The 9,848-nt window shown below is 48.7% G+C and overlaps 1 pseudogene; it reads left to right on the plus strand.

Annotated features, from left to right (window-relative positions):
• Positions 1-8,154: 8,154 nt before the first annotated feature.
• Positions 8,155-8,767, plus strand: LOC149360258 (uncharacterized; annotated as a pseudogene).
• The last annotated feature ends 1,081 nt before the right edge of the window (positions 8,768-9,848 follow it).

A 9,848-nucleotide genomic window follows, 5' to 3' on the forward strand; every position in this document is an offset into this window, starting at 1 on the left:
TTTAGCGCACCCCTTCAAGCAGACTGAGATAATGACCACAAGAAAGTCAAATGCAGTGAAAAAATAAACGGCAGCAAGGTTGATTCGCTAGGTGTCATCCGCCTTTAGAAGGAGTTCAGAGTATGGGATATTTTATTCACGCACCTTTCTATGCACAGTTCATGTAGCTTTCGTTAGAGAAAGTAAAATCTGTCGTGAAATGAACAAATGTATCATCTGACACGTTTACTGACAAGCACTCCGACATTCCCGGTCTTTTTGAAGGTTATTCCTAGTCTAGAAATTATGAAGGTAGCATCGTGATGCATGACAAAGCGAGTGGCTCTTTGCCATATGTGACTCCTTGCTTTAAATGCTGTAATGCTATAGCTTCGTCTTCTTAAGCAATTGGAAACCACGCTCAAATGTTTTTCTTTTTTCCTTTTTTGTATGAATTAATTGATTTCAAAGTGAATATTGATTAAGACTGCTTCTGTAAAATAAAACGTTACGGTGCTAGAAGTGTGATTGTGCAGATGAAGATGCGCATTTCGTATTTCTGTTTCATTGCAGTTGAATATGCCACTCATGAAGTGTAACGCCCTACCAATTTAATAGCTTCATGGAACACAGTATTCGCCAACAAAACAAATCAAAACGCCTTTTGATTATGCGTTGTCTGTTTATACCTAATTGCGACTGTGGCACTAATTACGGTGCCCTTTCAAGCCCCGTAAATGTGTTCACACTTCGTAGCAGACTTCCGAAAATTAAGCGGTTGACATTCCAGGCAATACCTCTCGCATGCGGTGTCTTTTTTTCACCTGGACCCAGGTTGGTAAGCGTGGCTTCTCCTAATAGCAAAAAAGAAAGGAACCTGCGTCGCAGTGACAGATCTCAGGGAGGCACGCGTCCTCTACTGCCTGCCGGGCTTTTGCGCACAGATCGTTTTCCAGGACATGTGCACTCGTGAGAGGAACAGCATAGCAGAGGACACTCGCAGATTATGCGCTCGCCCGAACAACTGCTGATTTCCGTGGTTATCGTCTTATCTTTACGTGGCGCTGACATGCAGTATAGTCGATGGCTGGCCGATCCTATTAAAAGTCCAGAAAACTGTACATGTCTCTCCAGTATGAACAAAAACAAAGTATGAGCATACTAAAGATGATAGTAAAAAATATATGTGGACAGATAATTAAGTGCAGCACTTACACTTTTTCCTCTTCTCTAACCAGATTTTCTATTGGTGTATAAAATTCAAGTCAGTTTCTAGTTTTATAGAAATAATCTTAATATTCGTGTTCGTGTGCAAAGTGGTTCTTCCTGTTCATATTGAACAGGCCTGTACCTGTGGTACTTGCGCACTTGTTTTGTTGGACTGGCTCATTTTGCAGCGACTGGTGTTGTTTATTGGTTCACTTTTCAGATATCTGTTTGCTTGCTTGAGTAAGAGCTTCGCATTCTTAACAAGGACTGATTACGCCGATGCCAGGTATTAGTTGCAGGTAGTATTAGTTTGGTTTGGTTTAGTTTATGGGGTTTAACGTCCCAAAGCGACTAAGGCTATGAGAGACGCCGTAGTGGAGGGCTCCGGAAATTTCGACCACCTGGGGTTCTTTAACGTGCACTGACATCGCGCAGTACACGGGCCTCTAGAATTTCTCCTCCAAAGAAATTCTAGCCGCCGCGGCCGGGATCGAACCCGCGTCTTTTGGGTCAGCAGCCGAGCACCATAGCCACTGAGCCACCGCGGCGGCGGTAGTATTAGTTGCAGAGCACAGAAGAAAGGAAGGACACTGAATGGACGGAACGCGAACTCACACCTGTTTACTAAGCATCATGCACAACCAACTATGTCCTGTAGTGCCGGAGCTCCCATTTCGCTGGCTGGCCCCCCTGGAAACAAGCGCTGCGCGCTCGCCGACGCTCAAAGCAGGCCCAGACTTTCTCGGACAAGTCGCGACATGCATCGTGACTCACCCCGACGCCGCGGCGCCGACACGGACCCTTCCTCCTCTCCTCCTCTCCGTCGGTGCGAACTCCTCAGACGCTCGCCGGCTCTCGACCATTGGTCTAATTTGAACGGTGGCCAGTGATTGGAGGATTTGAACGGCTGGCTGCCGTAGCCGTTTCCAGCAGCTTTAAAAGCGGAGCCGCGCTGAACCCGAGCAGCAGACGGGCAGCAGAAGAGCCATCACGCCGGAGCTACGCTCGCCGCCGGGGCCGCCCTTCTTCTGTGTGCCTGCCCGTGGTGCTCATGACCTTTGTATCATGTAAAAGCCCTTGTACATACTGTACATAAACGTCCTTTTACTCACCGTCGCCTCGACCGTTTCCTGGCTCGGACTCCCAGTCCCAACAGTGGATGGCAGCTGCGGGAACGACCGGCGTCAGCTACCTCGGCGCGGTGAGTGCCTGATGTTTTCCCCTCAATTCGCCAGACTGCTCTAGCACACGTGATTGTAGTTTAGAGTAGGGCTGTGTGTTGCACTGGAGAGAGCTTTGCTGTTTCGAGCCAAGTCGGAGCGCTTTGAAACGAAAGCTGGTGCAGAGGGAGTAAACGAGGCGTTTTGGAAAGAATTACTTGCGCGTGTCATACTAGTAGCGCTATAGTAGTGAACGGCAAGGGAATTCTAAGAAAAGGGCAAACTACAAGAGGCTATTGTGCGCGATGGAGAACTTCAAAGTGAAGGAACTCATCGGAATTTGTGCAGAGTTGGGCATTGATTTGGGCCCCGCAAAACGAAAGCATGCGATTCTTGAGATCATGCGAAAGGAGAATGTAACGGCTGAGGAAGCCAATGAGGCCTGGGAAGAGATCACAGAACGCCGTGAGCGCGAGGAGGCCGAAAGACGCCGTGAGCGCGAGGAGGCCGAAAAACGCCGTGAGCGCGAGGAGGCAGAAAAACAGAAGCAGCTTGAGCTCGAAGAGGCAGAAAAACAGAAGCAGCTTGAGCTCGAAGAGGCAGAAAAACGGAGGCAGCTTGAGACAAAACGGTATGCTCGCGCTAAGAAACTGATGGACCTGGAGTTTGAAGCACTCGAGATCTTTTATGAGAGAGATAGAACATTGTTCGCTCTGCGTAAGACCAACGGTCATCAGCTGAGGGACAGGCCGCAGCCCTTCGTGATCGCCGAAGATATGGCGAAATATCTTGCGGAGTTCGAGCGCGTCTGCGAGAGAAAGCGCGTTGAGCGGAATGGTTGGGCACAGAAGTTGGTAGCCCTGCTTTCTAGCGAAGCGTATGACGTTGTAAAGCGCCTGTTGGACGACGGCTTGGCGGACTACGATGAGCTGAAAAGCTTCTTACTGACGAGATATAACGTGTCACCGCTGGACCTTCGCCAAAGGTACCTGCGAGAGAATAGCACCCCATCGTTTAACGATTTTCCCTACCAGTTTAAAGCCGACATTTTAGAATGGCTCGAAAATGCGGAAGGTTCGGAAGATCGGGACACAGAGGTAGAGTGCGTCGCTGTGGAGCAGCACTGCCAGTGCGGCACAGAGGAACGTAGTCCGTACGTGGCAGATGTAACTGCTGCTGTAACAGTGGGAACTGCCCCGCATTCGCCAACTGAGAAAGCCTCTATACGATCGGAAAAGGTAGTCACAGCATCGGACGATGCACTTACAGAGGTCTCGCCCATTGAGATTGTGGCGGAGTTACCGAAAAGCGAATCTCCTAGCGTGTCGAAAGCAGAAGAAGTTGCCGAACAGGGCAGAGAGGAGGTCCGTCTAGACCTTAATGAAAGCGCCAGTGCCAACGCAAGCGAAGTAGATGAGGTCGGCACACCGTGTTGTGCAGCGCGTTCGGCAGAAATGCAGAACCCCGACACTTACGATCAAGGGATGCGGACGCACATAGAGTTTGCGGACGCGGAGTTGTGCGCTGGTGTTTGCAGCGAGCGATGCGAAACGAGTCCCGTGCTTTCGCTCTGCTCTGAGCTTTGCGACATTCCAGAAAGCAGCTGCAGTAGCGGGAACACCGCGACTGAGTGCACAGCCGACCCTCAACCGAAATTGGCTGAAACGCGTCAGGAGCATGACGAGAGCTGCGTGTCAGCAGTAATGTCAGTAGAAAACACTGGTTCGTCTGCGCCTGAAGAAACTAAGGTGCTGGACGACAGTGGAGAACAGAACGTTCCAGACGACATAGGGGCGGTAGACGTCAGCCCGTCCGAGAAAGATGAGGACGAATGCGCACTCAGAGACGCTGACAAGGAAGAACGCAGTTTGGAGGAGGCTAGTAAAGGCGCCAAAGACAGGCCTGATCTAGGTAGCACATATGAATCGGCTGACAATCAGAGTGATATTGTCAGAGAACAGGAACCTAGGCGACAGAAGCAGCACGTGCTTCCTCAGGAGAAAATGAAAGGAAAGCACAAGAAAGAAAGCTGCAACCGGAAGGAAAGTAACAGCCAGTTCCGAAAAGTGAGCTATCACCACAAGGTGATAGACAAACAGTGCTGCCGTCGAAAGGACAGTAAAGGCAAGCTCAAGAGAGAGAGCTGTCACCGAAAGACGATGAAAGGCAGGCAGAAGAAAGACGGGCGCCGCCGAAAAGAGAGAAAGGGCAAACGCGCGAAAACGGGTTTCTACCATCGGAAGCGCCAGCGTCGCCGGCAAAATGACTTCAGTAAAGTCAGTCACGTTGTCAGCCCTGTAACTAGCGTCAGAACCAGAGCTAAAGAAATGTGCGAGGCATCACTATCGCGCAAAGCGAAGCGCATGAGTGTGCCGAGGCTCATGGATCTGGGCAGTAGAATAAACTGCAAAAAGAAAGCATACAAGCATTCACGCGAGAAAGAGTATCAAGGGATGAAACCGAGATACAAGAGAGCGCTGCTCAAGAAGATCAAAATAAAGGAGCGAGGCAGGGGTGAATCTTGCCGCGAGCACAGAGAGAGCAACACGCGCAAAGGCACGTGCTCTCTTGACGGCTCTCGCTTTCCGCTGCAGTCACGTGAGAAACCGCGCTCCCACAGAAAGCGGCACGCGCGCGCAAGGAAAACGCGAGTACGGCTCAAAGAGCGAAAGATTGTACGAGGCCGCAGTGACAGGGGCAAAAAAATTGGCAAGAAACCGTCTAAGCGCTCGGCCAAGCACAGTTATCGCGATAGAAAGCCGCGATTCGAAATGACGCCACTTAGTAGGCGTAAAATCAAAAGGCCGGGTAGAGGCGAACTACACACCGAGCGGAAAGGCAAACGGATGCGCGAGAAAGTCAAGACTCGTGCAAGGTCTGACTTGCCCCACGAACAGAGAGAAAGAAAGAACGGTCCCATCGGAAGCGTTGCGCACTCGCTATGGGACGTCGCGACTGGCGCGCGAAGCGCAAAGAAAGGGACAAGTTGCCAGTCTATGAAAGCGAATCGCTCTCGTACTGTAGCTCCCGTAGAAACTGGAAAGACAAGTACAGAGAGAAAGAAAAGCGCGTATACCGCGAAAGAGGCAGAGACATTAGCTACCGCGGTAGTAGGGAGAGAGAGAAAAGCGCAGCTACAGCGAAAGAGGCAGTCATTAGCTTCCGCGGTGCCGGGTGTAGTTTAACCGAGGAAAACGCGAACGTAGACGCACTAAGCCGTGTGTTCTAAGCAAGGCTGGCTTCGCCTCCTCGTGACCTACATTTTGTCTCTTCGCGAACAGCTGTTTTAAGTTCGCTCGTAGATCGGGGAAAAATTTATGTCCTCATTTGTGGCCTCAGCTGTGTGTTCTGGCCGAGTAATCTCAAGAGCGCGAATTTATTTTGCATTCATTTCATTCCGAGTGTTTCATGTGTTTGACACTTTGTTTGAGTTAATTACTTTCAAGTTCTCGTATCCCACATGCGTCTCTTGTTGGAGAGGGAACAAAAAGGGGACAGAAATGTAGCCAACAGAGATTTGAGACTTAAAGTCTGGTGTATTGACGGGTAACAGAGGGCACTTGCTCGTGTTGGGTGTTGCCTGTTGTCGGTCGGTTCTTCGCAACATGCAGAACGATCAACGATTGAAGCAAGCTCTTCCGAAGGACCGAGCGAAGCTGATCCAGTCACCTGGGCGACTAAGCTGCGGAGCAGTAATCCTGTCCTGACGAGAGGGACCCGTTCTCGGGAAGGAGCCTGGAGCTACCTGCGGCTGAACACCGGACGAGAACTTGGAGGAGCCTGGCGTACGAGCGCGCCCCGCATCCGAGCCACGCGGAAGTAGCTCGTCTTCGTGGCGCATTGTCTGGCGGCGGTGGTGCTGTAGTGCCGGAGCTCCCATTTCGCTGGCTGCCCCCCCTGGAAACAAGCGCTGCGCGCTCGCCGACGCTCAAAGCAGGCCCAGACTTTCTCGGACAAGTCGCGACATGCAGCGTGACTCACCCCGACGCCGCGGCGCCGACACGGACCCTTCCTCCTCTCCTCCTCTCCGTCGGTGCGAACTCCTCAGACGCTCGCCGGCTCTCGACCATTGGTCTAATTTGAACGGTGGCCAGTGATTGGAGGATTTGAACGGCTGGCTGCCGTAACCGTTTCCAGCAGCTTTAAAAGCGGAGCCGCGCTGAACCCGAGCAGCAGACGGGCAGCAGAAGAGCCATCACGCCGGAGCTACGCTCGCCGCCGGGGCCGCCCTTCTTCTGTGTGCCTGCCCGTGGTGCTCATGACCTTTGTATCATGTAAAAGCCCTTGTACATACTGTACATAAACGTCCTTTTACTCACCGTCGCCTCGACAGTTTCCTGGCTCGGACTCCCAGTCCCAACAGTCCCGTCACCGCCCTCTTGTCTCAGTACGCAGTCAACCGCGTTCGAATGGCCGCAGGCCATGTGCAGCCTGTCCAAGTGGCTTTTTTCCAGGTTCCCTTATCATCTCTACACGTTGGAAGAAACTGATTTATCTTCATTTAAGCAAGATAATATCATGCTTAAGTAGCAGTCGGAAAAGAGCGTACATTGGACGCCGCATCAACAAGAATCTAGGACTTAACAAGCATCGATATAACGCCGGAACTTATACCCAACAATTCTGGAGAAGGAAAGTGGATGAGGGGCTCGTTATAAATATGAGAGAAGCCAACAGCCACAGAAACCAAGGGGCACAGGGGATTTTTATTTATTTATTTATTTATTTTGTGGTGTTGATGAATTTGTAATATTACTGAATATGTTATTGCTTAAATCTAATTGATTAGAAACGCAGAATAAAAACAACCACATGCCGCCGGTGGGATCCGAACCCACGACCTCCGAATTACGCGTCCGGTGCTCTACCGCTGAGCTACGGCGACGGCTGTCAAACCTTCTGCTTTCGGGGGTATTTATGTTTACAAATAACCTAACCTTGGGAGTGTTCACCAGCGCCACTTACGTTCTTAAGCGGCGGACGTAGCACGTCCTGAGTTACCGCTGATGTAACGTCGAACGTCATCGAACGGCGAGGGTAGAAGCTGTGTGAGAAGCCTCTTATGCTTCCTAAGGCATCAAGGCTGCCAGAACCGAGGCCATCGTTAAGCATTTAAGCAGACAAGGAAAGGGGAATGAGGGGCTCGTTATAAATATGAGAGAAGCCAACAGCCACAGAAGCCAAGGGGCACAGGGGATTTTTATTTATTTATTTATTTATTTATTTTGTGGTGTTGATCAATTTGTAATATTACTGAATATGTTATCGCTTAAATATAATTGATTAGAAACGCAGAATAAAAACAACCACATGCCGCCGGTGGGATCCGAACCCACGACCTCCGAATAACGCGTCCGGTGGTCTACCGCTGAGCTACGGCGACGGCTGTCAAACCTTCTGCTTTCGGGGGTATTTATGTTTACAAATAACCTAACCTTGGGAGTGTTCACCAGCGCCACCCACGTTCTTAAGCGGCGGACGTAACACGTCCTGAGTTACCGCTGATGTGACGTAGAACGTCATCGAACGGCGAGGGTAGAAGCTGTGTGAGAAGCCTCTTATGCTTCCTAAGGCATCAAGGCCCCCAGAACCGAGGCCCTCGTCAATCATTTAAGCAGACAAGGAAAGGGGAATGAGGGGCTCGTTATAAATATGAAAGAAGCCAACAGCCACAGAAGCCAAGGGGCACAGGGTATTTTTATTTATTTATTTATTTTGTGGTGTTGATCAATTTGTAATATTACTGAATATGTTATCGCTTAAAGCGTTTTGGAATACGAAACCGTTAATGAACTGAATTTGTTTTAATATCAATGAAAAGTTCGAAGAATTTAGAACAGAGATCTCTGAGCTCAAAAAGACCCTGTCTGACGTGAAACACGTAAACAAGGAAATTAAAAAAGAAAACAGCCGACTCACAAATGAGGTGAAAACTCTCAGGAACGAATTAACTGAACTGCAGCAGTACAGTAGAAGAAATAACCTTGAAATCAAAGGCATCCCTCCAGCACCCAGTGAAAATCTGATTTCAGTGATGACATCGATCTGTCATCTCTTGAGCACCAAGTTCGATGAATCCGATGTTGAAGCTATCCATCGTGTGCCCTCAAAAAACAAGGATGAACCCAACATCATTGTTAAGTTTGCTTCCAGGAAAGTGAGAGACAACATTCTGAAAACAGCGAAAAGCAACGGCTGAACACTACACTTCTGAGCTTTGACGATCACGAGAATCCCGTGTTCGTCACGAACATTTGTGCCCGGCAAACAAAATTTTGCTAGGTAAAGCACGGAAAGCCAAAAAGGAAAAACAGTGGAAACACACATGGGTATCAGATGGCAAGATCCTGATGCGCAAGACAGATACCTCGCATATTCTACATATAACCTGTGGCGATGATCTTGCCCAGGTAGTCTAGAAACATGGCCTTTTCCGTTGAGGCAATCAGTGCTAAGTGGCACGAGAGCGAAAACCTTTCCATTTTTCATTGCAATGTCCGCAGCATAAATAAAAATCTAGACCAACTCACTGTACATTTATCGCAACATTCTTTCCAGTATGATCTTATCGCTGTAACTGAAACCTGGCTTAAGAAAGGAGAAATACCGTACATACCGGGTTACACAACGCTATCTTTACCAAGAGATAGCACCGCACGAGGTGGTGGCGTTGCTCTTTTTATAAAAAACGGCATAGATTATCAACAGCTCTCGGATTGCCCTCTGAGCTCTAAAACCACGGAAGCACTTTTTATTCGCCTCAAGACAGACGTCGTAATAGGCGTGGTATATCGTCCGCCAAACACGTGCACAAGTCAGTTCATATCTGATATGGAGTCCATTCTGGTTCCTCTGATGTCTTTTAATAATCAGTTAGCAATAGTTGGTGATTTCAATATTGACTTATCAAATGATGACTGTCCAGATTGTATTTTCTTACTGGAATCGTTCAACCTCAAGAACGTTATCAATGTGCCCACTAGAATTACACATCAGTCTGCAACAATTATTGATCACATCTTATGTAACCGTGATATGGATGCCTGTGCTGGTGTTTGCAACCAAAACACTGCTGATCACTGTTCAACTTTTCTGTTCCTGCCACGGTCAGGTATCGATTGTACTTGCCCTACCCATACCAATGTATTTTCACGGGTGGACTACGCGCATGTCAGGCGTTTGCACGAATCTATTCATTTCGAAAATCTATGTCACAGTGACGTTCACATAGAATTTGCTAACTTCGTATCTGCTGTTTCCGATGCAATTATTAAGTCAACGCTGAAGTTTTCTCGGCGCAACTATAAACATGCCATATGTCCTTGGATTACTGAGGAAATACTCACAGTATTGAAAAAAAAGGATTCATACTACAATAAGCTCAAAAACAACAGAACAAATGCTTATTACTTGAAACAGTTTAAGTATTACAGAAACAAATCCTTGGCGCTGATGAGAAAATCAAAGAAATTGCATTATACTAATTTGGTTAATCGTCAA

This window comes from Amblyomma mixtum, chromosome 2, assembly GCF_055824585.1.
Source record: "Amblyomma mixtum isolate Tamu chromosome 2, ASM5582458v1, whole genome shotgun sequence".
Taxonomy (NCBI): domain Eukaryota; kingdom Metazoa; phylum Arthropoda; class Arachnida; order Ixodida; family Ixodidae; genus Amblyomma; species Amblyomma mixtum.